This window comes from Halichoeres trimaculatus, unplaced genomic scaffold (genome assembly GCF_033239565.1).
Source record: "Halichoeres trimaculatus isolate MK-OKI-2021-1 unplaced genomic scaffold, fHalTri1.1 fHalTri1_scaffold_1, whole genome shotgun sequence".
Classification (NCBI taxonomy): Eukaryota; Metazoa; Chordata; class Actinopteri; order Labriformes; family Labridae; genus Halichoeres; species Halichoeres trimaculatus.
In genome coordinates, this window is record NW_027437179.1 from 2500028 (window position 1) to 2526002 (window position 25975).

Consider the following 25975-nt stretch of genomic DNA (forward strand, 5'->3'; position numbering starts at 1 on the left):
TGCTGAGCAATTTATGACATCAACACACATCAAAAGTGGGGCACATCAAAAGAATAAACTCCTTTTTCCTCATGATCAATGTGTCTTCTTTGATTTTCTGACAACCTTTGCATGACTCCACTTGTTTGTTTTTTGTACTTACTTTGGTTTCTTTTGCTGCTTCAGCATACGTCACCCCATGAGAAATTTTGACCCGCTGTACCTCTGTTGCGCTTTTGCTGGCTTCACACCCCCCCGTAAGCAGAGCTATGTTCACCCCCAGTTACAGCACTGAAGTCTTGCTCCTGCTTCACATTTGTCATATTCATGTTCTCCTGCTCATCTTACACATCTCTGCTTGCCTTTACAGATAGCTGCTACGTGGCCATATTTCTGCCATTTGAAACATCTCAATGGTGGAGGAACATAGCTGATGTATATGATTACTCTCTCTGGCAGCACTGCTTTGTCTCATTTAATCAGGACAGACAGACTGTTACATTTTTCTCCAAACCTTGTTGTTTGCAAACGTTTTGCCTCAATAACTTTGGCTCCTGTCACATTATCAATTACTTGCTGTCCAGTCACATTTGTCGGGATCCTGTGATAACCCCTCGCACATACTTTTTATCCTCCCTTTAGTAAAGCTGTCATCTATTGAGTTACACTTTATATAATCGTGTGTATTTTGTTGCAGAGTAAATGCATGAAACTTTGATCTTTATTGTACAAATGTGGTCTTGGCCTGTATTGTGTATCTGTTTTCTAACCTGAGATAACTAACCTTTGGAAATTCTAAACCTTTGGGTTTTACTGAAAGGAGAGATTTTCCTCTTCATCATGGCAAGTAACTAAAAATTGAGTGTTTTGCTACTTGGTTATGTTATTAATTTTGATATTTTGGTCTTAAACACACCACATCACAGTCACCCACTTCACCAAGCAATGCACAGACAGTTACCCGGAGATTAATGTTAACAAAAATAAAGAAATATGGTTCAGCCCACCCTCACCCCAGGATCCCATCATCAAACACACAGACAGTTGACACTTTGACAATAAACTCACCTTTAATCAGCACACCACAGACATCCAAAAAAGAAGCCAACAAAGACTGTCAGCCATTTGCAAACTCAAAGGACTAAATGTTGCACCCCACCTCCTGTTGTTACTTTACAAAAACATTATACAACCCATCCTTCTCTACTGCTCCTCATGCTTCTACACCATGCTATCTGTATCTAACCGGACCAAACTCACATGCATCACAAACATAGCTGCCAAAATCATCCGCTTCCCCACACCAAACCTCACAGAATTGAATGACAGGTCCATCATTCGAATAGCAAATTTAACAGTCCAGAATACCACTCACCCATTACACCAAGACATCACTCCACTGCCCTCAGGGCGCAGGTACAGGTCGGAAAAACCAAGGACAGCCCGCTTCGGTAAAAGCCTGATCCCCAAAGCCATAGCCGCCCTAAACAGCAGGCCCCGCTGATCTGTCTGACCAGCCTGTCACTGTTGTTTTTCTGTATATGTCCCACTGTTGTGTTTTTGATGTCCATAATGTGTAATGTTTGTTGTCATTGTATGATGTCTGTGATGTGTAATGTCTCTTTCTGTAATGTACAGTCAGTGAAAACGAATATCCCTACGGAACCAATAAATAGAAATCTGATCTGAAAAATTTCAGCCCACTCACACAGGTCTGAGCTCCTGTCAATGAACAAGATGCTAGTAACACATTTTTTCCAGCATACATATCGAGCCAAAGGACTGAACCACCTGAATGAGGAAAGGCTAATATTGTTAGCTGCTGTAAAAATATACATGACCTGTGATAGTTCATATTTTTTACATTTCAGTGGCTTGCTGCCCTGCAGAGATCCTTTTGACCACCTGCTCTCGTTAACTCATGTGACAACCCACATAGTATTAAGTCTATGCACTCAGTCTGAACTTGACTTCATCAAAGTGTCTCAAGACGTCTTGAGAGAATGTGTCTTGAGACACATTTGTTGAGATAACTTCAGACATCTTGGTGAACTCAAGACATGACTATAAGACATCAGGGGCTAAGATGTATCATTGTTTTATATCTTTTCCTGGACACACTCAGTCTTTTCTGTGAAATACCTTCTTTTGCAGGGAAGTGTATGCTCATACTTCAACCACGAACAGAGAAGACTCTGCCTCACAGCAAATAAACTTACTAATAATTTAATTTCAACCCAGGTCTGCAGGGTCAGCTAAGAACAGGGCCTCAAGCTACTGTCTCATAATTCCCTCTGAGAGATAAGGCAACCACTTCTGGGTGAGGGGGAAGCAGATGTTCCTTCAATCAAATTGGATTTGAAAAGAGCACTCACTGTAACACCAAACACCACAGAGATATTGTTTTACACTTTCGCTCAGTCAAGCCATTGTGTAATCCATTCAGTGGAATTATTATAGCCTAAATCAGGTTATTTCAATTCAAGTCAACCTGTTCATTTCCATTCCCTGTGTAACAGATAGACAGAGATGGCGAAGTCGACCCTCTTTGGCACCAGTTGGATGAAGATGAATGCTCAGTGTATATAACAGGAGGGTGACCCGGCCCAGACTTCTACATGCTGTTATTTTTAGTCCTGTAATGACCCCTAAAATCCAAACACTGTGCCCAGGCGAAGCAGGTAGCTTCAGAGTCTCTGTTTGTATCGCTTTTTAGGAGATTTTCTGTTTTGCTTTTTTTTTTTTTTTTTTTTGTCTTTTTTCATTTGACTCTTTCCCCTGCAGAAAACGCAAACCTAGTTTACACAGGCTGCATCTCTGTGGGGGAAGAGAGATCATGTCCATGGCATTTAAAAAGTTTGATTAAATAAAAATGTTGGTACTTCTCTCATATGCAAATGTTTTTGCGAAATTCTCACAATGAAAGCCATAAAAATTGATTCTTTAAAGCAAAAGTCTTCAAAAGGGGGTCAACATGGGTCCTTGGAGGTACTGCAAGGGGTCTGTGTCATTTTAGGTTGATTAGACAATTTTCCATATTTCAAATAGTTATTCCCAAGTAACCTTTACACCAAATTAATATATTTAAACACACATCAATACACAGAGGCCACAGATGTCATCTCTTAGTCAGAAAGGAACAGCACTAAAAAGAAGGTTGTCACACACACATGTACACACACAAATATGTGTGTGTGTGTGTGTGTGTTTGAGTGTGTGTGTGTGTGTGTGTGTGTGTGTGTGTGTGTGTGTGTGTGTGTGTGTGTGTGTGTGTGTGTGTGTGTGAGTGAGTGTGTGAGTGTGTGAGTGAGTGTGTGAGCGAGTGTGTGTGTAAAATGATTTCATGCTGACCTTTACTGCCCACTCCTATGGCGTACGGAGTTCTTAATGGTCTTGTGCTGTCAGAGATGCTAAAAAAGATTCCTACAGAGAAAATTAGTGTACAATACACAGGCTGACATGGTGATCCCAAAAGAATGAACAGTGTTGATAAAGTGCAGGTTGACATATCAAAATGAAAGAAATCCAACACTGCAGCATTGCAGTGAATACTACAGGAGTGTTGCTGTCGAGTTCTATTCTCTGTTTTATACTTCTTGTGCTGAAGGGATAGCTTGCATTAAACAAATAAACATTTAAAAATTAATGACACATTAATTATTTAAGTATTTTATAAAACTTTTATCTAATTTCTTGACAAAACTATATGTTTATTTAATTATTTATCGATTTTTTTCCAATATGAAATTATTATTGACACAATTATTTATTTAATTATTTATTCATTCATTTATTTTCTGAACCGCATATCCTGTTCAGGTTTGTGGGTGGCTGGAGCCTATCCCAGCTCTCATTAGGCGAGAGGCAGGGTTCACCCTCAACTGGTTGGCAGTCACTCACAGGGCTGACACAGAGACAGAGACAGACAATTTTGAAGGACCAGTTAACCTGGTGAGCATGTTTTTGGACTGTGTGAGGAAGCCGGAGGACCAGGAGAAAACCTATGCATGCAAGGGAAGGATATGCAAACTCCACACAGAAAGGCCCACCAGACAGGCTGGGAATCAAACCGGTGAGGCTGCAGCACTAACCGTTGCGCCACAGGGCAGCCATTAATTAATTATTTCATCAAGTATTTGTTCAAATAATATATTTCATTTTGGCACTATTAGTCCTCCATATGCATGTTGTCATAATGGTTATTAGACAAGAGATGATTTTTGTTGCCAAAGATATGTTTATTACTTTTGTAATGTTCTTAATCTTGATCAGATGTTTTGGTGACAAACCACGAGGGGGTGTTTTGTTTGTTTGTTTTGCTTTTGTTTATTTGTTTTTTATTTATTTTTTCATTTTGTGATAATTGAGGGATGGCTGGGAGTTTCCTTTATTCCACATCAGTCCATGTGGGTCCTGCCGGCTTTTGAACTCAAATTGTAAACCTTTTGTAAATCTAGGATGGGTAGATGGATCATATAAAATAGTAAAAACTTATTAGAACACCCAGGTGATTTTTCTTTTTACTGTGACAGATTTTGACAGCACACTTCCTGCCCTCTTCCTCGGAGAGTCATGTGGTGTTGCTGTGACTAGTTTATCAGCACACACAAGGAGCAAACAGACAAAGACAGCAAAGAACCAGACATGAAGATCCAACACACATGAATCTTCAGCTTGACACTGAAGGACAGTCTGATGCTTGTAGAAGTGTCCATAATGTTGAGAAATCCTTGTTATGTCTAACCTGTGCTCATCTACCAACGAGCTTTCCGTCTGCTCTTTTGTTCTTTTTTTTCTTTTTGCCATTCCAGCTCCAGTATCTGTCACTTTTACAAAACAAACTCACAAAAAAGAAAAAATTATTAAATAAAAAAAAAAAAAACACCCCCCCGAAAAATAATTTTAAGCAGAGAGAAGAAGAGATCTTGCTTCTTAGGGGCACCGTGTTGTGATGGGGTCTGTTGAGAAATAGCATTTTGAAACATCTATTTTGGTGCTGATAATCTGATGATCTGATTTCAAATCACATATTAATATTTCAATAAAAGTGATAAAATCACTCATAAATAATTTACTTTCAAACCTCAATGTTTAAAGAGCTAATCAATATTACATACATACATTTTGGAAACTAGAAAAAATAAAACAATTGAATAATTTACACATTTTAACAAGGATTAAAAAGAAAAAGTAAAACAATTTGAATGTGTTTAAAAAAAATAACATCAGGTGCATCTGAAAATGATTACTGGCAAGAAAAAAATCATCAAGCCAACCCAGTGGGCCCGCATAAAGATTAGTATTTGGTTGCTTCCCTTGATTCACCAGCATCAGGCAGAATGGTTTAGTTCCCCCTGGTCCTCCGCCCCCGATTCAGACCTGCTCATTTTGAAGCTTGGGAATAATGTCGCTGTCACTGTTTTGGGGGCTGGGGAGCGCTTTAACCCGGTCATAACGTAAGGAAGTTGCTCACGGGTTTTCAACGTTGCCATGGGGTTTCTCTAAAGCCTATTGACTGCGATAGGGTCCCTTCTTTTTTTTTCTTTGAGTCTTTCTTTGTGGAGGAGGCACAACCCGCAGTACTTTCCTCACAAGGCGGTAGGAGCAGTAGTACCAAGCCGGGAAGGAGGGCGGTACTCCGGTTCAGACCAACTGGAAGGCAAAGCGGTGCTGCGCGAATAGTCTAACCTCCCTCTGCTTTCATCCATCGCTGGACGGACTTCAACTTTCTGAACCGCTGCCACGATATAAGTTACACCTAGAGGTGAGTTTTTAATTTATATGCTTTTCTAATGGCGCTTTGACTTTAGAAAGGTTTAAATTCACGTCTTCTCACGGTGGAATGTTGGTAGTTGTTGCACTTGTTTCTTATATTTGCGAGCTTTGAACACGGTGGATATTTGTGCTGGCACCTGCATAGACTGAGCCTTTGCTGTTTTGTAAGGCAGGTGGCTCGGCATTAGCCACTACGGCTTCTGTTATTTGTCTTTTCTGTATGAAGTGGGATAACAAGACGACTTTTAGTGATGTAACTTAAACCTTTATTCATTTCTTTTTTTGTACAAATATACAAGTTGTACTCATGGGAATTACGATTTTTTTTCAGCACATCTGATTTATTTCTCCTTACTGCTGTGAGTGACACTGGTCATAATGTTGAGATCAGTCTTTTCCATCTGCCACTACTCTCACTGCCTATCGGTCTGTTTATCACTGATACTGAACCACAGATGTGAATCCCTCTCATCCAAAAGGGTCATCAGCATCATCAGATTCTAAAAGAACAATACCATTTTAATCTGCACTGTGATGTGACAGGCACGGTAGATTTGCCTTTAACTAGAAAATTAGCTGCTGTTGTTTAAACAAAGCAATATGTTGTCAACAGGTGATTGTGTAATTTGATAGAGGTTTTCTAATCCAGTCCTCAGGAAGCATTGGTGCCACAACCACACACTCTTAAATATCAGTATCAAGTTTTAAAGTTGAAAGTTTTTTGTTATGGATCAGATGTTTTTCTACAGCCTATAACAATATGTTCTTGTTGTTCCGACATACAAAATTATCACGCTACAACCTGAAATATTTTAAAAAAATATTAGAACAGTTATAACGAGGGGCACCTTTTGATTGTCAGGGCCAGAAAAAGATGCATGCAGATTCTATTGAGAAAAAAAGGATTTTGAGGTGAGCAAGTACAATTTTTGACCTTTTTTTTTTTTTTTTTTAGTACTTGTGCTATTCCAGATAACCATTTGAGGGATATCAGGATAAACTGTAGTTTCTTAGGCAAAATCTGATGCTTTTTTCCCATACTAATGTCAATCCACTATGCTAATACAGCTAGGTAAACACTGGCTGACAGGGTTGGGATGGGTTGTAACACACCTTAAAAAGTGTCACAACCATCCCCTTATGTACAACTAAGAACATTTTCTTGATTTTAGTAATGTTAGGTAATGCATAGGCAGTGGATAAGAAAGACCGACAGAGGTGTGCCTGCACATGTTTTTTTTTTTTTTAAAAAAAGCATCTGATGAAGTCACAAAGAACAGCAATTCAGTTGGATCAGTCATGAAGGCAAGGGATCTGCCATGTTACTACAAACTACTGCAGAAGCTGAGGGTCCAGTGATGTCCCAGTGTAGGTTACTGGACCCAGTGATATCCCAGTGTAGGTTACTGGAGCTGCTGCTAGGTTTTCTCTGAGGGGCAGGAGGAAATGTCGCACCTCAAAAAGAAAAAAAAAAAAAAAGAAATCCACCACTACAGAATTACAAACAACCAATTGTGACTTTAATTTAATACACACACACAAACACACACGCATGCATGCGCCCATACATGCACAAACGCACACACACAGAAAAACACACACACACACACACACACACACACACACACACACAAACACACACACACACACACACACACACACACACACACACACACACACAAGCACACACACACACACACACACACACACACACACACACACACACACACACACACACACACACACACACACACACACACACACACACACATTGTATTTGTTAGGCCTACACATGTTCTTTACACAACTACATTGTAGTGCTTGAGCTGTTAAGGACTTAAAGTCAAACAGAAAGTGGGTTATGGTCAGTCACGGAGAGAGACGTTGTTCTGGATTGTTCTATTTCAATAAACCTATTTTTGAGGGGCTGACCTCTGTTTTTGCTTATTTTGTCTAACTGTTACAACTTACCCCAGCATGAGTTACAACCTACCCTGGTAGTGGGGGTAGGTTGTAACAAAGGACACCATGTAATCGACATCACTTTATGAGGTCTGTGGTATTCTTGCAGAGGTTTGAATGGGTGCCATTTGTAGTAAACAAATGTGTGTACTTTGCATTAAAGTTTGACAACTCTGACTTAAAAATTTAGTGAGTTGGAGGTGCTAAAGCAAAAAAGTGTTCCAGCCATACCTGGTCTCCCCTTGATCAGCTTAGTCAGTATCAGTTACATGGAAATCATGTTATGAGGATTGTAAAAACAGAATATGATGTTGGCATTGCTACCTAAAGCTCTGGTACTTAGTGGGTGTGTGGACATAATGGTTATAGATTACTGTTGTGAGTTAACGGATGAGATATTTATCATGTTAACATTGTGATTCCCCTGGTATGAATATTTGAAAGGTATGCAAATCCAGCACACATTGTTTGCTACAAATTACAATGCTGATTTCTATTGTGGTGTTTTTGCAGATTATGCCCTCGGGGAAACCCCAGCGAACAGAAGTGGTTCATAGTGTACTTATAACCTAATATTGCTATTCTTTTTTATGCTGTCTTTTGTTGTCCTCAACATAAACAGCTCAGCTTAAGTACATTTCCCAAAAATGAAAATTGTACAAAGCTTCGTACACCAATTTCTATAGATCTGCATGTAAGACTGGCAGTGCTGCTGCCACTGGTTATGATCCCTCTGCTGTTTGAAACACTGGATGCAAAGACCCTTTTTAGGCCAAACAGCCATTAGTGATTATAATCAACTCAATCTACTCTTCAAGAAAAATACATCCTCATTACGTTGTCTTGCTCATGCATCAAAGTCAGACATGTTCTTCAGTGTTCTTAGTTATTATGTATCAGGTAGGCCACCTGGATTCAATTCTGGGCCTAAGACAGGAGCCTTTAATGGCACTTGTTATCACGCCTGGCCCCCTGCCATTCTGTATTCAGGGCAGTGGTGCTTTGTGTCCAGAAGTAGGTCGAATGCTTCTCACCGAACAATTTGAGCGAGAGCCAGTAATTGGACAAGCAAGGTGCCTACCATCTCTCAGCTGGTCCATGTTTGCAGCTAGCCTTCTCTCTGCTTAATATGCAGCTCTGGCCTGACGCATTTCATGGACTGTTCTCATCCTTTTTATCATTAAAGCTTACGAAATGCAGGAAACAGAACATCTTTTGTAGCTGCAGACACACTCATTCATAATATGTTGGGTGGTTAAACTGAGCTACAAACAAATGTCTTCTCATCTATGACATACGTTTCTGTAGCAGTAACTTTTCAGTCAAAACAAATAAAAGCATCTCTTGAAATGCTTTAAAGTCTGAAAAACAAAAACTGCCTCTCCGTAGACTCCTAATTAAAACAAGGGCAAACACTTCTTACCACTCAGAGTCATAAAAATCTCAGCAGGACAAATTCAGTCTTCCAGGACAGACAGACAGACACACGGATAAGTAAATTGTGTTGAAAAACACATCTGGTTGAGTTGTTTGTGTATTGTCAGGGGTCACAATCAGAGGATGGATTTGCTGGTACTGCAGTGGTTAGTACTTTTGTCTGACATTTAGAAGGTTCCTGTATCGATTGTATTCCTTTGCTCTGGAGTTCATATGTTTTCCCCGTGGGTGGGTTCTCTTTGTGTACTCTGGCTTTCACTTACATTCAAAAAACCCGCTTGCTCTGTGTAAGGTCTGATTCCAAATTTCCTGTGGGAGGCTGCGGCCTATGTGTAAGCAAGATGTCTTTATTTGATTAACTGTCTGCCTTCACACAGTGCTGAGAGGAAAAAGTGAAAAGGAAATCATCTTAATATACATTCTCCATCCCTCTCAAACATCACCAATGAACCATAGAAGTTTGGACATATCTGGATCACACAGACCCTCTCTCTGCCTTTATTTCCTTAACACTATTTTTTTGTTAAGAACTCTTCTGGATTAGTTTGTACCCCAACAAGAGATTTCCTCTCAGCCTTTAATCTTGAGCTCACCCTCTATATTATGGGCCCCTAAATTATGGATACACAGATTTCAACACAATTACCAGGTTTCTGCTTTGGTTCCTGCACCTAATTAAATACAGGGCAAATATAGACCATTCAAGGCTTGTTTAATTCAGTAAAGAGTGAAGAATTATATGTTTTTACAGAATTGAGCAAGAGCAAACGGTTGATTTTCTAAAGATTTTCAAAAAGGACGTGTAAACAAACGAGATGTGGACGGCAGTCCCCCCAAAATCACTCTCTCTCGCTTCCCCTGGTTTAAAGCATGTTATCATGTGTGATACATTCAGGGACCGTCGGAAATTTGAAAATTTGACGAGAACACCACTTTTCCCAAGTAGGTCAAACGGTTTGTAAATGTAAATGCCAGACATTTGAAAATTAGTGTGTCTTTGAACGCCCCGCGGGTTTGGGATCCAGTTTAATCTGCATTAATTTATATAACGCTTTAATTTGTGGTGTAATTAATTAATCTAATTAATGCGTTCAAATGACAGCCTTAATTATAATATAATATAATATAATATAATATAATATAATATAATATAATATAATATAATATAATAATACACTCAGTCATACAGGAAGCAAAGCAAGCCCAATTCAACTACTACACTCTTGAAAACAAGCCCCAGGAACCCACAACCTGCAACTGGTAGGACGTGTAAGTGACTTTCTTCTCTCCTCTCCTAATAAAAAAATATGCATGCGCAGGAGAATTTTTCTGGGTGAGCGCAGGGGAGCATGGTGTTCACTGTGAGAAGAGCACTGGCTGAGCAGCAGAGTGAGAGGAGGGAATCACCAAGGACAACATTTAGGTCACTGTTTGTACTCGATGATTGCGATAGAGTCATTATATATATCTCACATGCAAAAACCTGCGATACATTGAGTATATCCTAAATATACCCCAGCCCCACTTAGTTAACACATTTTTCGAACCTGCTGCTTTAGCTTGCTTGGTTAAAACTACGGTCATCTGTCCCATCCTCCCCCCTGCTTTGGGCTGAAAATCTGATCAGATCTAGATTCTGTTGTGCTCATAGTTTTGGCCAAAGTATATATAACAGGAGTTATACTGTTTGTATCAGGGGGTACTGAAAGCCTATCACACAACTCACATTTCTGACTGTTAGTATAAAGTAGAAAGCACAAAAGAGACAGAAATGAAAGAGGGGGGCTGTCAATTTATTTATCACACTGAATAAGGTGTCTCACCCTCAACAACACTGATATGTGCTGCTAAGGGTGAGACATGCATTTTACAAATTGTAGTTAAGCATAGGTCATCTGTGAGATGTTATTTCAAAGTAAGATTTCTGTTTTGATCTCACCTCAGCTGGGGCTGAGTGGGACACACGCCAGGAGCAGAGAAGATATAGCAAGAAAGATACACTGTGGTTTAGCGTGCTTCAAAATACAACTTCCCATTGGCCTATGTGGTTTGGGGGGCGAGGTATGTGTGGTTCAGAACATTTTTTTAAAATTACACATTACATGACATTTTAAATTACACAATCCAGGAGCTTAATTGGAATCCAGGAAGGGCAACCAACCAATCTTACCCAGTGTGCCTCTGTTGCATGTGTTGGAGAATCATGTGTAGACTCAGTGTAGGAAGCCCTCATATGTTATTCTGTCTGTCAGAGAGTATAGATTATCTGATTACTGTTGGAAATGAGCTATGAGTGAGAGAGGAATGCTCTATCTGCATAAACTTTCATCTTTTTTTTCTTAGTTATCATCCCATCTTCAGTTTTTTTGCTGTTGGTGAAGCTGGTGATGTAAATTTAATAGGCTTTAGTGATCTTACAGTTATGTTGCAGAAATTTTCAGATGATGGTAGTTGTTTTTTTAAGGTGTTTTATTGTGTTTCTCAGAGAGACTTGCATATGTTGCAAAGGTGTGGAGCCTAGTAAGTACCCAGGCCCTGATTGAGGTTAAGCTCAGGCACCAGAATACTACAAGGAATTACAGTGACGACTCTTGCTTCTTGTGCCAGAGGCAGAGTTGATAGTGCTGCAGACCTGAACCCTCCTCTTCCATTTTTCAGACAGATGACAGATAGAATGTCACATTCCTGCTGGTACTTTCTGGGAATATGTTTGGTTACATGAATTATTCATCTCCTTGCTTGCTCAGACAGCGCATATATTCACCAGATATTTTATAACTGTGACCAGTTCAGTGGCAGATGGAGAAGTGAAGGAAATGATTCTTACCATGAAGTGTCTGATGGGGCATTGAAGAGGAGAGGTAATTTAAAGATAAGAGGTGTTGCTGATCATCATCATCATCATCATCATCATCATCAGAACCAAGGATTAACAGGCTTCTGCATTATTTGGGCCACTGATAGGACATGATCAATGACCTCTAGTATTGTATGGACAATAAATCAGCAAAGTGAGAACAGGAGGACAAACAGCAGTCATGTCCCTGTTGTCTCATATATCCACTGCTTGTTAAGCCAGCAGGAGGACATATGAGGAAAACTGTTTACACTCTAGTCCCCTTTACTGTTGTGAACAGTGACAGGTTGTGGTGGATTATATTCCAGCCTATACATCAGAGAGGAGTTTAAACACATAGGTCTTCGATGCTCTACTATCTGTAGTTATGTTCAGACTGCGAAATATCAAGACATAAACTTGTGTCATTTAATGAAAACCATCCCAAGCCACAAATGATCACACAAGATCGCTGAGTCTGAAACGTGATGTAGGAAATGTTGTCCTGACAGAGAACTGCTCCAGATATATCAGGACAATGATGATTTCATAATTAAAAATTGTTAATTAGCATAGTTAATAGTTATAGAAATCATATTTAATAGCTTGGAGACACAGAAGTTGCCGGTGTTTTGATGTAGAGTGTGACCCTGTTAACTGGTGGATGTCAGCCAACAATCACTTGGAATTGGCTCAAGATGCCAGTCGGCATGGTAGCATGGTCCTCTGTAACGAAATAGTTTTATTTCTTACAAGTGTTCACAGAACAACTAGACATGTTAATACTGCTTAAAGATTTCATTTTGTATTTAAAAGGTTGTGAGGTAGGGCTGGGCGATTATGGTAAAAATAAGAATCCCAATTATTTTAAATGATATTGAAATCACAATTAATATACACAATTATTCATTTTTTAAAAAACTGAACAGAACTAAAACTGATTTAAACACAACTTTAAAAAGCCAGCAAGTGGCACAAACAGTATTACTGATTCACATAAGTCACACACACTCGCTGTGGCTGCACATGGAACACAGAAGAGCTATGAAGCACAGGAACTTGCATACATCTACACTGTGTGGCATATTAATTGTTTTTCTTCGATTATATTGTTTTTATGATTGTCAGATGGCAAAATTGAAATCACGATTAAAATCCGATTAATTGTCCAGTCCTACCTACAGTTTGAAGTGGACTACAGTGATGCCTTTTGACATGGTGTCTCACTCATACTGTCATGAAGACGTGACTCTTAACATGTTGGGCTCTAATTTCGTGGCGCAGCCTGCACAGTGTTAATTTCGTGTGGCGCACCGCCGTGCGCTGCCAATTTGACAATTTGGTAGACCGTCTGCGCAGAGATGGGTGTGACTGCGCGCCAGGGGGAGTTGACAGCGCACAAGGGGGAGGTGTCAGCAGATTCATGTTGTTGCAGTGACAATTTCGTGCCAAAAAAGTGCGCTGAAAGCTCGTCAGCTCCAAGCTGGTCTATCCTCGGTGCAAGGCGGAGCGCACCCTCCGCAGCTGTAATTTGGTGACAGGCGCACTTGTGCACACATGTCATCAAAGCCTCAGAGGCAGGTTTCCAGAGTGTTAGGCACATTTTAATGCAATAAACAATCACAGCAATCGCTATTTAATGTAACTGTTTGAACCAGCATATATATTTATATCTATATTAACTGTCCTGTTACATCTGATGTCAGATTAAAGCCGTTTGTCATAATGGAAAGTTAACCTGACGGCAGCTGGAAGTTTGATGCACATCTTACAATTAAACAATAAACAGCCTTAACATCTGATACTGAGTATATCTGGTTCTCTCATTTCATTTAATTCAAAGAAAAGAGAGAGAGAAAAGACGAAGAAAAAAGAGACGAAATAAATGTGTGTCACTCAGGATTTCGCCGTTATTTCCCATATTTCTCTGTTTTAGTCTTTTTTTTTAACATGATCTAAAAAGATGGAGTACATTATTGTTAGAAGGATGAGGTGGAGACACTGGGAGAGTATACAGTGTATCACCAAAGGCTCTGCTTGGTGATGAAAAACCAGGAGTGCAGGTGGATCAAAAGTATTCTGAATGGATAAGTCAGCTGTGTAACTGCCTCTTAATTTTTTACTCCGAATAAAGACAAAGGAACGGATTAAATCTGTCCTGGGAGCTGGCCCACACGGTGACGCGTGTCGTGTCCTTCGATGCGCCCCGCTGTCCATTGACCTGCTGCAAGCACAGCGGCTCTGACCGTCTCCGCTACCAGCACTCTCTCCGTGGTGCTGGAGATCACTCAGACCAGTCAGACACTGCGCCTCGGCTGCAGGGCATTTAAAGGCGAGGAGAGGCGCTCATTTGATTGGTGAAAACAGCGCTAGGCTGGGTTAAACCCACTCACGGCTTTTCTCCTCCCTCTCTGCCATTTGCGCAGAGGGAGGCGTGGACGCGCAGCTCTGCGTTCAAATGCGCCCGGACTGCGCCTCTCTTGGCACTGCAGGAAACTTGCAAAGTGCGCCGGTCACACCCTGTGCGCACGGCGAAGGCCGGCGCAGGGCAGGTGCGCCTGCGCCTGCGCCTGGTCTACGAAATTAGAGCCCGTTGTGTTTTTGTTTTGGAAATGAATGGAGAGCAGATCTTCTTTTTAACTCTACTTTTCTTTTTTCGAGACAACAAGGTAAGATAACAGTTAAGCTGCGCTGTTGTTTGAAACGTGACAACAAGCAAACTTTGTCAGTTTGTACTGTAGTTGAGTAGCTGGCTATTTTAATCTTTATGATGTGTGTTGTACAAGGGTCTATGCTTGCGATATCTGCATAACCCTGAAAGTCTATATGAAATTACCTTACTGACATACAAAGCCTGTATGCCAGTGATGAGACACTTTCATCTGATGTATTGTAAAATTCTACTGGACATTTGGTTATATGCTATGTCATATTTTTCTTTACCTCTGGGCGGTAAATGACTTTGTTTATTCTGCCATATATTTGATTCAGTGCTATATTTTGAGTTATCTGTTTAGAATCTGCACACAAAACAAACCAACAAAGAGGACACAGAGAGATCTGCGTTAAAAACAAAAGGATGAAAACAAAAGATTTTTTCATCCTGTAATGTTCTTAGCTTTTAGATAATGTTCCTGTTACATTATTCTTATTGTTGTGTTCCCTCTCAGGTTTGTGACATCACTGCTGAATCACACAGATAACGACCTCTAGCTCCAACATCTATGTTAAGAACTTTGGGAAAGGGCAACATAGCCATTCAATTCTCCAGGGAACAACAAAAACAGCAGTATGACCTCAAAGAGGTGGAAGTTATTGGCCTTAAGTCACTGAGATCCAGGGCTGATTTCCATTTCAATGGCAGTCTCAATTTGGGATAACTCATGCATACAGAGCTGAGAAGAACAAAAACCATTGAAATAAAAGTGACAAATGCAGAGAATGGAACAGAGTAGTGCGGAATCATTGGCTTTGTGTCCCGTGAAGGGTGTTGTGTGGGGCTGCATGGATCACGTTATAAGGCGACCCCTGGGACATGGAGGTGAAGGGCGCAGAGGATGAGAGAGGACACATGTGACAGGCAGGGGACAAGGAGGACAAACTGGGACAAAAGGGATCTCTTACACTGTGGTGTTTTCAGTTTGCTCCTGGTTACCAGTCAATTTGATTAAAATACCCTCCCATGTCCCAATTTGCTTGTTTTTTTATAAGTGTAGCAGTCCAAAGCCTTAACAAAAATTGAAATTAGGTTTTTACAGGATAAGACTTAAGGGCCCGGTTTCACAGACAAGACTTAAGCCTTGTCCAAGACTAAAATGTAGTTTGAGCTGATTTAACTTTAAGTCAATTGCACAGATTAATTTTAAAATAGTCATAGATTTTTTCTGTTCTGGATTAAACAAAGCCAATTGCAAGATGGTGGATTAGAGCTACTCCAGGACTAAATTGAAGTTTATGTCAATACTGCAAAGAGGCAGGTTTAACTTCAGCTTAGTGCCCTTAGTTCCCTTAGTTTGTGAAAGGGAGCACACAAATAGTTTGGGAGCATGGAGTATTTGGAATATTTAAATGAAGACCAATATCTGCTGCAGATCAGATCTTAGTAATCCATTGAATCAGTTTGATGAAATGATTTTCCAAGACCGCTTTCGTATGTACAAAGAAGATATAATGGAGATAATCACTTTGCTTGAGCCTAGACTTTCTTCAAAGTCTCAAAGAGGAAGGCCTGTACCCAGTTCTCTTCAAGTTCTGATCACTTTGAGGTTCTTGGCACGTGTGCTAGTCTTCGAGTTTTTTTTGTCTGTTGTCATCATGTGCTTCATGCTGAGGTGTTTTTTTTTTTTTGATCTCAAACAACGCCTCCTCTGGGACATAGTCTGGAATTGACCTTTTTTTCCCCCCTCTCCTCTCCCAATGTTGTAATTTCTTATCTATTGCAAAGGGGCGCTGGGTATCTGGCAGCTTCTAGGTTCATCTCATTTCTGTTTTTTCCCCATGTTTGTTTTCTTATATGTCTTGAAAGGGATGTAACTGAAATGAAATTTCTCCCTCGGGGATCAAAAGAGGTATTCTGATTCTGATTCTGATTCTGATTGGCATCCCAAGCTCTCCGCTTCTTGTGTTCACTGGCCAAGGCTTGACATTAACACCCGCCAACCCGCCAAATGTGGGTGAATTCCAGCTGTGGTGGGTAACACCGTCACTCCTACCAGCCACTTTGGCGTATTGAATTATTTTATTGTAGCTTTCTGAAATGGCATCTGAAATTAGTGCTGCACGATTTGGGGAAAAGGTGCGATTTGCGATTAGGTGGACAATATTGCGATTGCGATTGTGCTTGCGATTTAATTAAAAAAGATGTGTCATGATGAGTCCACAGACTTGCTTGGTTATCATGGAGAAAAATCTGAATTGCATGTGCTGACATTGCGATTGCGATTGCGATAACCTCTTTTGCAATTACGTAATTGCATGTGCTGACATTGCGATTGCGATTGTGATAATCGTGCAGCCCTATCTGAAATACTAAACCCATTGCAGTATGAGACTATGACACTACCACTCATGAGAACTGCCTGCACACAGTGTTTGCTCATTGGTCCATTTGCAAAGTCTTTTGCTGACATGACGGCTGCCAGGCGCTCTTTAGCCCCCAACTTGGATAACCTGACAGCTCCTACTGTAGCTCCTGATAACGTCGTTTACAACTTCACTGGAGTCTTTTTGGCCTTCCAATGTAAACAGATCCCAAGATTTAAGTCACAATCTAGCGGCAAAACTCCCTTGACTTTTTAAAAGTAAGGACATTTATCGGATGGAGCTCATTTAAGCTCACACTGCACCATCTCACCGTCAACACTCACCTATAGCAGGGGGTTGCACGAAGAGAAGAGAAACTGGTCACAGATATGAGGAGCTGTAGTTACAATATTTAAACCCCCTAACAAACAAACATTTATCAGAGGTTTATGTAAAAAGTTCACCCTGGAAATACTGTAAACCAATATGCAAATGTGATGTATAGTCCAGTGTAACTTGTATATGTTGTTTTCCTCTTCATGACGCATTTTTTGAAGGATACTACTTCAAAAAAATGTAGGATTACACGCAGAGTGACTTACAGTCCAGAAAGTATGGTACTTAGTTTATTACTGAAAATAACTGTTGTAAATAAATATTTAAGCAGACAGTGTTTCTTGCTATTTCTTTCAGTTCAGTTTTTATCTTTCCAGTAAACCTTAAAGCAATATATATATATATATATATATATATTTATATATATATGTATATATATATATAAATATATATATATATATTTATATATATATGTATATATATATATATATATATATATATATATATATATATATATATATATATATATATATATATATATATATATTTGCAATAATAAACTACTACTTTTATTACTTTGTTTTAATAGAGTGCATATTTTCATATAAAAGACCAACCTTACACACAACTGTTTCAAAACTAAATACCCGATAAAGGGCCATAGCTTTTAAAGATTTATGTAGTCTTGATTTGAGTGTAAACAGGGGTCATTTACATTTAAAAAGATTTTTAATCTAGTTCAAGTAAACTTCTGAATATCATTGTCGGCTTTACATAATTATTCAACAACAAAGTTGTGGCTAGTGAAAATGCTGAGTGGTAGTACCTCTGGGAAACCACTAGCCACAGTGACTAATGAGCAAAAAAAGTGACCCCAGGCTCACACTGAATCCTGTGCGGGTCCAGTGCGGCTTCTGCATGTAATTTGTATAATTAAAATCACTGTTGTAGGCTCACGTTAGCCATGCACGGTGCAAGTTTGGTTGCGGGTGCCGTACGGCACAACGGAAAGAATCCGCAAGAAGTCTATCTTGCCTGGACGCTGGAGAGGGTCTGCATCAAGCTGAATGAAATATTGCAAGCTATACAGGAAGTGAATTGCCGGGTGGCATGAAGATCCGTTTTTTTTAAAATAAAATCAGTGTACAAACAAATGTAACTTGACTCTTCTTTGACAGCACAGTCGCGCTAGTAGTAAATGTAAACATGGCATCACACCCGGTGACACGAGGTCACAAAAGTGAGCAGTACAGCATCTCCGCACTCATTTTGACGACAAGGGACGACGAGAGACCAATCCTTGAGGTGGACAGTCATTCCATTTTATATGACACAACCCATACTATTATAGGAATAATACAAGAAAAGAAAAAAGTAATGTTATTAAAAATAATAAACATTCAAGGAATAAAGGTCTTGCGCAAGTCCAGGCATGAACGTGAACCCACGTGAGCTTCTACTCTCACGAGTGCCCTTTTCGTTCCCAGCCTGGAGCCAGCTGCAGCCTCTTTCTGGAGCTGATGTGAGTGGCAGCTTGCGGAAAATCCGCATGGTATCTGGACTGCAACCGTTCCAGAGCCAATGTGAGCGCAGCGTTAAAGTGGACATGAAACACACCATACTTGCATGGACACATAGCTGGAAATTAATTAGTAGAGAGTTTAAAATAAAAAAACGCTGAAAAAAATCAGCCGTTAAATAGAAAACTCGAGTTTGATAATGTATTTACGACACACGCACAGCGCCATCTTGATTTTACGACAGTTGTGACGTCACCGGTTGTGCAGGAATAGTTCGCGACGCTTGCGATCCAGACCACTTGAGAGCAAAGATGTCGGAGGACGAGTTTGAGATCGACGTGGTGGAGGTTTATCCTACCACCCCAATGGCTTATGCCTTTAAGCCGGTGAGAAAGAAGCCTTTAAAAGCTTTTCCAGCAGAAGAGGCAGCACCTGGAGCGCATGCCCCCGGCGAGGACAGGGCAGGAAATACGGCCTGGTGTCTCTGCAGTCGCTGCTCTCCAATGCCGTCCGCCATGTAGTCAGTTTGTTGCCGTGAGGCTAACATTGACAACGTGGTTAGCGGTTTTGAGTGCGTGATTCTGTCCCAGACTTATGGCATGGTTTGCCGTGAGAGGGACGTGTTGGAGGTAGCCATGCTCTCCCTCCGTGAAGTCCGGGCGGAGACACTGGTGCGACCTATTGACAGCAGGTAAGCTTTCTGCTTGTGTTACTGCGGCCTTCCTGCTCCCTGTCTGCAGATTTTCGTAGTTGAGAAATGTATTGACAGTATGTATATGCAACAACCAGTTTAAGAATGTTTGAAGGAAAAGTATTTCATTATTTGAACGTGTGCAAGGCTTTGACTGGAGGGCTATGTCATGTGTTGTAAGTGAAACATATTTTTTGTAGTTTCAAGTCAAACCAAAGTGCTGCATATTTATGGAATAAATATCCTATCTTAAATCAAGAGCATTTTTAATTGATTTGAGAGCAGTATTGTATTGATTTCATGCTCTGATTTTGTGATATTGTCTCTCAAAACTCTGCTCTTGCGCTCAAATTTGCTCTGCACGTGCTCAAACTGTCTCCTCGTGCTCGGACATAATGCTGCTCGCACAGGTTTCCTGCGCTCACACTCTGGTTCTTCCTCTCGGGCTGAGGGATGTTTTGCTCACAGACCTCTGTCTGCGCTCGAAATTTTTTGTGAATCAACCAATAGAAGGCCGACTAGTATTGACCAATCAGATTATCCCTATTTGTTTATGGGTGTGTTTGCTGTTGTTCATGGAGCGTCACATACGGCGGGCACTCTTTCAACCTGGTTTATCACCCCCTGACCTCCAGGGCTGTAATGAATGTGATTTCTTTAATTTTTTTGTCCACTGTTAAAATCAAATATAATTCAATACATACACGAGCACCCGTGTTTTTAACTGAAATAGCTATATTGTATACCCATAGCTGCATGACACAGTGCTCTTTGCGGTGTGCTGGTGGAGAAAACCATCTATGGAGAAAACAGTGTCACCATCATGAAGCTAGCGAGACAGCAGCTCTCATAAAAAATGGACCCGCCCGTATGTGATGCTCCATGAACAACAGCAAACACACCCATGACCACAGGGATAATCTGATTGGTCAATACTAGTCGGCCTTCTATTGGTTGATCCACAAAAAATTTCGAGCGCAGACAGAGGTCTGTGAGCAAAAAATCCCTCAGCCCAAGAGGAAGAACCAAAGTGTGAGTGCAGGAAACCTGCGCGAGCAGCATTATGTCCGAGCACGAGGAGACAGTTTGAGCACGCGCAGCATTATATCCGAGCATGAGGAGACAGTTTGAGCATGCGCAGCATTCTAACTGAGCACGAGGAGACAGTTTGAGCACGCGCAGAGCAAATATGAGCGTAAGAGCAGAGTTTTGAGAGACAATATCACAAAATCTGAGTGTGAAATCAATACAATTCTGCTCTTAAATCAATTAAAAATGCTCTTGATTTAAGATATCATATATTCATTCCATACATATTGACTTGATATTCTTACCTGAGTGCATTTTCTTATAAGGGCTATGCTGTAAAGTTAAGACACTTATGTTTGTGCCATGTCATAACTTATGAGGTGACTTGTCTAAGATATCAATATTGTGAACAATTGTTTTGTTTTTTTTCAGACTGTTCAGGTTAACTGCTTACAGGCAGTTTAGCCTTTGGGCCAGAGGCTACCTTGGGCGGAGAAACAGAGTCCCCATTCCTGCCTGTGTGGTCACCTCCATCAGGGCTGAGTTCCCCTCCCCAGAGTACCACGGCTTTGAATACTGGGAAGACGACCATTACTAAGTAAGTCTTCACTAGGGATGTAACGATATGGAAATTTTGTATCATGGTTATTGTGACCAAAATTATCACGGTTATCATTATTATCACGGTATTGTTGCGGTGTGCTCAAAATGTTCATAAAGTACTTTTATGGGTTGTATGGAAATTTGAATACATTTGTACATTCTCATGGCATTAGATGGTATGTGTTTCTTATTTATTTCACTGGAACAGCAAACGAAGGCAGCACTACGACTGGAAGACAAACATGTAACTGTGGCCAGTAATGCTGCAAACATATTTTTCTTCAACAAATGAAATAAGGGAAAAAAGTGAAAAACTATTTACAGTAATTATGTTCAACTTGTCGCTCTTGTGTTTCTGTTGTGTCCAGGATATCTGGCCCATGGCCTAAAAGCGACTCAGCTGTTTGGCCACAGACTGAGCCTTTTCAGGTCTCGCTACACCTTTGTGCTCGGCCAGGGTGGGCGATTTCTCAGTGTTGTGCTGGAGGAGTGCTGCACAGATGGACACAGCCTCAGCCCTACTCAAAACACTCTGCACAATGTCCTGTCGAAAGGTGCAGTCCTTTTCCACCCTTCTTGGTGTCACCACATAGCCTCCTGCACTTTTGGAGAACTGGTGTTTGAACTGATGTTTGCCCTCTTTTGTTTTAGCTCCAGCTCTTTTTACATTGAGGTTATGATCCAGTGCTGCTACCCTCAGCCTGGCCTCAAAACTCTCCCTGTGGAACTTCTTCCGCTTGGTGGCATATTTTGTGTACAGGGATTGTACACTCTCAAGCTGACCTGCTCAGACAGATGAAATGGTATGAAAATGATATTTCAGGATAATTGTTCATAATTTTGCATGATTTAAAAATATTCCCTAAGAACTGGTCATGTTTTATTCCTACCTGTATGAATGCCTTTTGTAGTTTTCTCCAGCTTTTTTAAAAGTCCCTTATCTAAAACTATTTTCTGCAGCTCCTCAAAGGCAGCAGAGCTGGGCTGGAGCCAGGGTCACAGACTCTCCTCTTCAGGAGTGTAAGGCCGATGCTCACATCGGGTCATTGTCTCTCCACATGTCCAACTGTGGACATTAGTGATGTGGTTGAGGATGGATGTCCACTTCTCCTTCAACCTGTCTGCATCCCCTCCACAGGTACTTGAGCAATACCACAGATGGTTGGCTATCATCTTGCTCCACTCATGTAGCTCCTCTTTGTGTGTCGAAAGTATTATTTTTTTCAGATTTTTGACAATGTGCCACAGGTCGAACTCATGATGTGTTTGCTTGTATTCTTCTGGTAGGACTCTCTGGACAGATGGGTGGCAATCTGTAACGATGGCAGAGATCTGTACGCCATACTCTTCCATCTTCTTGAGACACCTCTGCAGACCTTCGACCTCCAGCCAGTAACTGTTTTTGACCTCTGTCACCTTGACTGTCTCCTGTGCCACCACTAGGTCAGATTTTGTGTCCAGAAGGGAGGTGGTGCCAAATGTCGCGCTGTGGCCAGGGCTGTCGTACTGGCAGTCTCCAGACACCACAAGTGGCTCGTCACATGCTGCAGCCAGCACAGCCTCATTGTGAGTGGTTCACATGTCATTGATTGCAGGCATGACATAAGCCCTTTGAATGTTGAACCATTTCCTTTTTGTCACTGTTTGAAGATGGAAAGCTTTGCATATATCCAGAAATGAGGTGCCCTCATTTCCAGTGGCAAAGGTAGCTGCTGGTATGGAGAGGTTACACTCCATAATTCCTCTGACCAGACCCTGAGAGTTGAAGGTGTAGCTGTGGCCATCAGTGCACTCAGTTTTGATCTGCAAGCCAAATCCATGCTTTTTAAACTTCGTGACTGAACAAGACACTTGCCACAACCCTCAAAGTGACACACGTGGAAGAGCTTTAAAACCTCTCTGTGAGACATGATGCTCATTTCCTCAGGTGAGACTTGGTCTTCCACATCACTCACTCTCCCATCACTTGAGCTTTCTCCGTCACTCAGACTGAAGTCTTCATCTTCTAAACATTCTTCTAATGTCTCCTCCATGTTGTCCCACTCAGATCCCTCCTGCTCTTCATCACCCAACAGTGCCTCAGTTGATGATGGCAGTCTGACTGACACTGGTCTGCTGTATTGATGATCATGTGTGATGATCTTTTTACAGAAGATGTCATCAGTCACTGTACCTGTGTTGCAGTACTTAATGGTAGATACCATTTCATCTGTCTGAGTGCTCACACTGACTCTTCCATTCACAGCATCCGGTTGCTGCTATTCCCCCTCGGCACTGATCACCTCGCTCTCCCTTTCTGTCATGCTGCTGCTTTGAAGCTGTGCGACCCTTTCCCTGGCCTATTAAATTGAAGAGACAATTTCTGAGCATTGCCTTTACTGTGTCACTCCCCTCTCCTCTACCTCATGTAGATGTATTGCAACATGCTGAGTGGACCTGAAGATCAGCTAACACAAGGCAAATGAACAGACGAGATCACCGTCTCCAGCCTGATTTGGCGTTGATCAATTTTGAAGTTATACATTTCTCTTATTTATTTATGTATATTTGTTTGTGAAATAAAGTTGAATCCAATAAAAATTTAAAGAGTTATTTGTTATTCATATAGAGACTATTTAAGATTCTACACGTGTTACTGGTGATAGTTTGAAGCGGTAATAGGGTCATAAATTAAGTATGAAGAATGTAGATGAAATGAACTTCAGGATTTCTGCAAGTACACTGTTTCTATCTTTGTATAGAATAGAATAGAATAGAATAGAATAGAATAGAATAGAAAATACTTTATTTATCCCCGAGGGGAAATTCAGGAGTCACCGCAGCATTTAAGAAAACAAAAGTAAGAAAGAGTATAGAAAGTGCAAAAAAGTCCATAAGAAATTAGATGAAGACATCCCGTCCACCACTCGTCCACCACTCTCCAGCCCAGCCAGTCTCCACCTCCACAGGGTCCAGGACTGAGCCTCCCCAGCAGTCTGTTCAGTCTCTGTCTCCTGGATCCTGTCTGCTCACAGCAGACGAAGCTCCTCCAATGTGGGGCCGGCTTCCGATGTCAGCTCCGTCAGCCACGTCCGTGAACAGCACGATGCCGCTGGGTTAGCACAGCTAGCTCGTCTATCCCCCAGGGCTAGATCCAACGTTCCCAACAACGATGGATGGAAGGACAGGTCCACGTCGTCACCTCCCAGTTCACATCCGAGAACCAGCACGTCGTCCTCACCTCCTCCTCCTCAGCTCGAGGGAAATCATCAAGCCCTACACTAGTTAGCATTGACATGCTACAGGCTGCTAACAGCTAATTTTGCATGTAAACAATGCAGCCATGGTTACATGTAGGATCTCCAGACAAACACAGGAGAAAAGTAGTAAAAAATATCGCCGAAGCCACAAAAAGTTTGGTGTCCGTGACCGACAATGAACCATACAAAGTGATGATCCACTCCCAATACAAAGATTACGAAAAAGAGACAAAAAAATTACAAGAAACGGAAAATGACGAGAGGGCTGCTGCAACAGGCAGCTACTTGGGTAGCGCCTAGCAACGGAAAAAAAAAAAAAAGGCTTCAGTATTGTATTACAGTGTACAGTATTGTATACTCAGTTTGACAAGTGATAAAAGGAAAACAATGGCATAATTGGCATAATGAATCTGGAATGCTGCTACAGCACCAGACAGCTGAATCCATCAGTTTGTCCAGTAATGTAAGGTGAGAGATTAAAAAAAAAATCATTTAAATCAATTAACTGATTTGACGACTGGAGATGGGCTGAATACATATGGGAACGACTGGGAAGTTGTGAGGTGTATGTTCGTGCTTCTGTAACTGCCAACCATTGCAACATTGAACCGCTGCTGCACCCTTATGTCAGGGGGGAGGCGATCGGATGACTATTGCAGGGACATACAGGGGATAATAATGAGTTTGTATCCTGTCACAGTTGAACTGACGACCATCTTTCCTCATAGTACTTACCTCTCTCTGCTGGGCATGCCGGTGTGCTCTCTCTCTACGGCGCACAATTGGCTCGGGCCGTGTGGACCGGGAGGGCCGATCGTTCGACCCGGCACTATATTGCGAAAAGTCAAACGGAGAGGGGACAGCTTCGGGGTCCAGTCTGTTAGTGAGGCAAGTTGCCAGTGCTCCGGTCTCATCAAAATACCTCTCCTCTACGTAATCCTCCGAGGTAAAGTGCTCGCTGCACACCCTAGCATAAATGCTAACCGGTGGGTCCCGACGCTTCAAAGCAGCTAGCCAACGTCGGAGAATCGCCGGCCGTTTGAGAGGTAAATGATGAAAATGTAATTTTTATTGTTTTTTTTTATATTATAAAACTGATTCGCACATCCTGGGGCAAAACAAAAAACACCACCTCTGACAAGTGAGCTTGATTTTTGCTTGCGATTTTCCATTTTTATATCTTAATAAGATAGTGTATTCTAATAGGTCTACACAACCAGTGACGTCATACGAGGTGGCACTGCTTTATGGCTCCCAGCAGTGGTGCTAAAGTAGAACTTTAGTCACAGTTTTCTACAATTGTATAACATTTTAAAAGTCATGAATGATATGATTTGTTACGTTTATAAGCTTTCTTTAAAATAATAATAACTTGTGTCAGTGTTTCATGTCCACTTTAATGTCAAGCCCTGTCAATGGCAGCAGTATGGCCTTTACTTTTAACGACAGCATGATTTCACACAATTTGTTCAAGTTGAGTTTTTTCAAACTGAGTAAAGTTCTTTAAACATATTCTTCTGGCTGCACTCATGTTTGGTGTCAAAAT

General features: G+C 41.1%; 1 protein-coding gene and 1 long non-coding RNA gene across 3 annotated transcripts in view; both read left to right on the forward strand.

Annotated features, from left to right (window-relative positions):
- The first annotated feature begins 5341 nt into the window (after nt 1–5341).
- The window catches only part of chl1b (cell adhesion molecule L1-like b), a 128092-nt gene continuing 107458 nt past the window's right edge, over nt 5342–25975 (forward strand). Inside the window, exon 1 of one of the 2 annotated variants that reach the window (XM_074675471.1) lies at nt 5342–5743. The gene's annotated coding sequence lies outside the window, so the exon portion shown is untranslated. The remainder of the gene's footprint in view (nt 5744–25975) is intronic. The other variant, XM_074675300.1, reaches the window with a different exon arrangement.
- LOC141797565 (uncharacterized) lies at nt 21495–22316 on the forward strand. Its single transcript, XR_012599092.1, has 3 exons — nt 21495–21744; nt 21842–21993; nt 22151–22316. It is a non-coding gene; the product is annotated as an uncharacterized LOC141797565 (long non-coding RNA).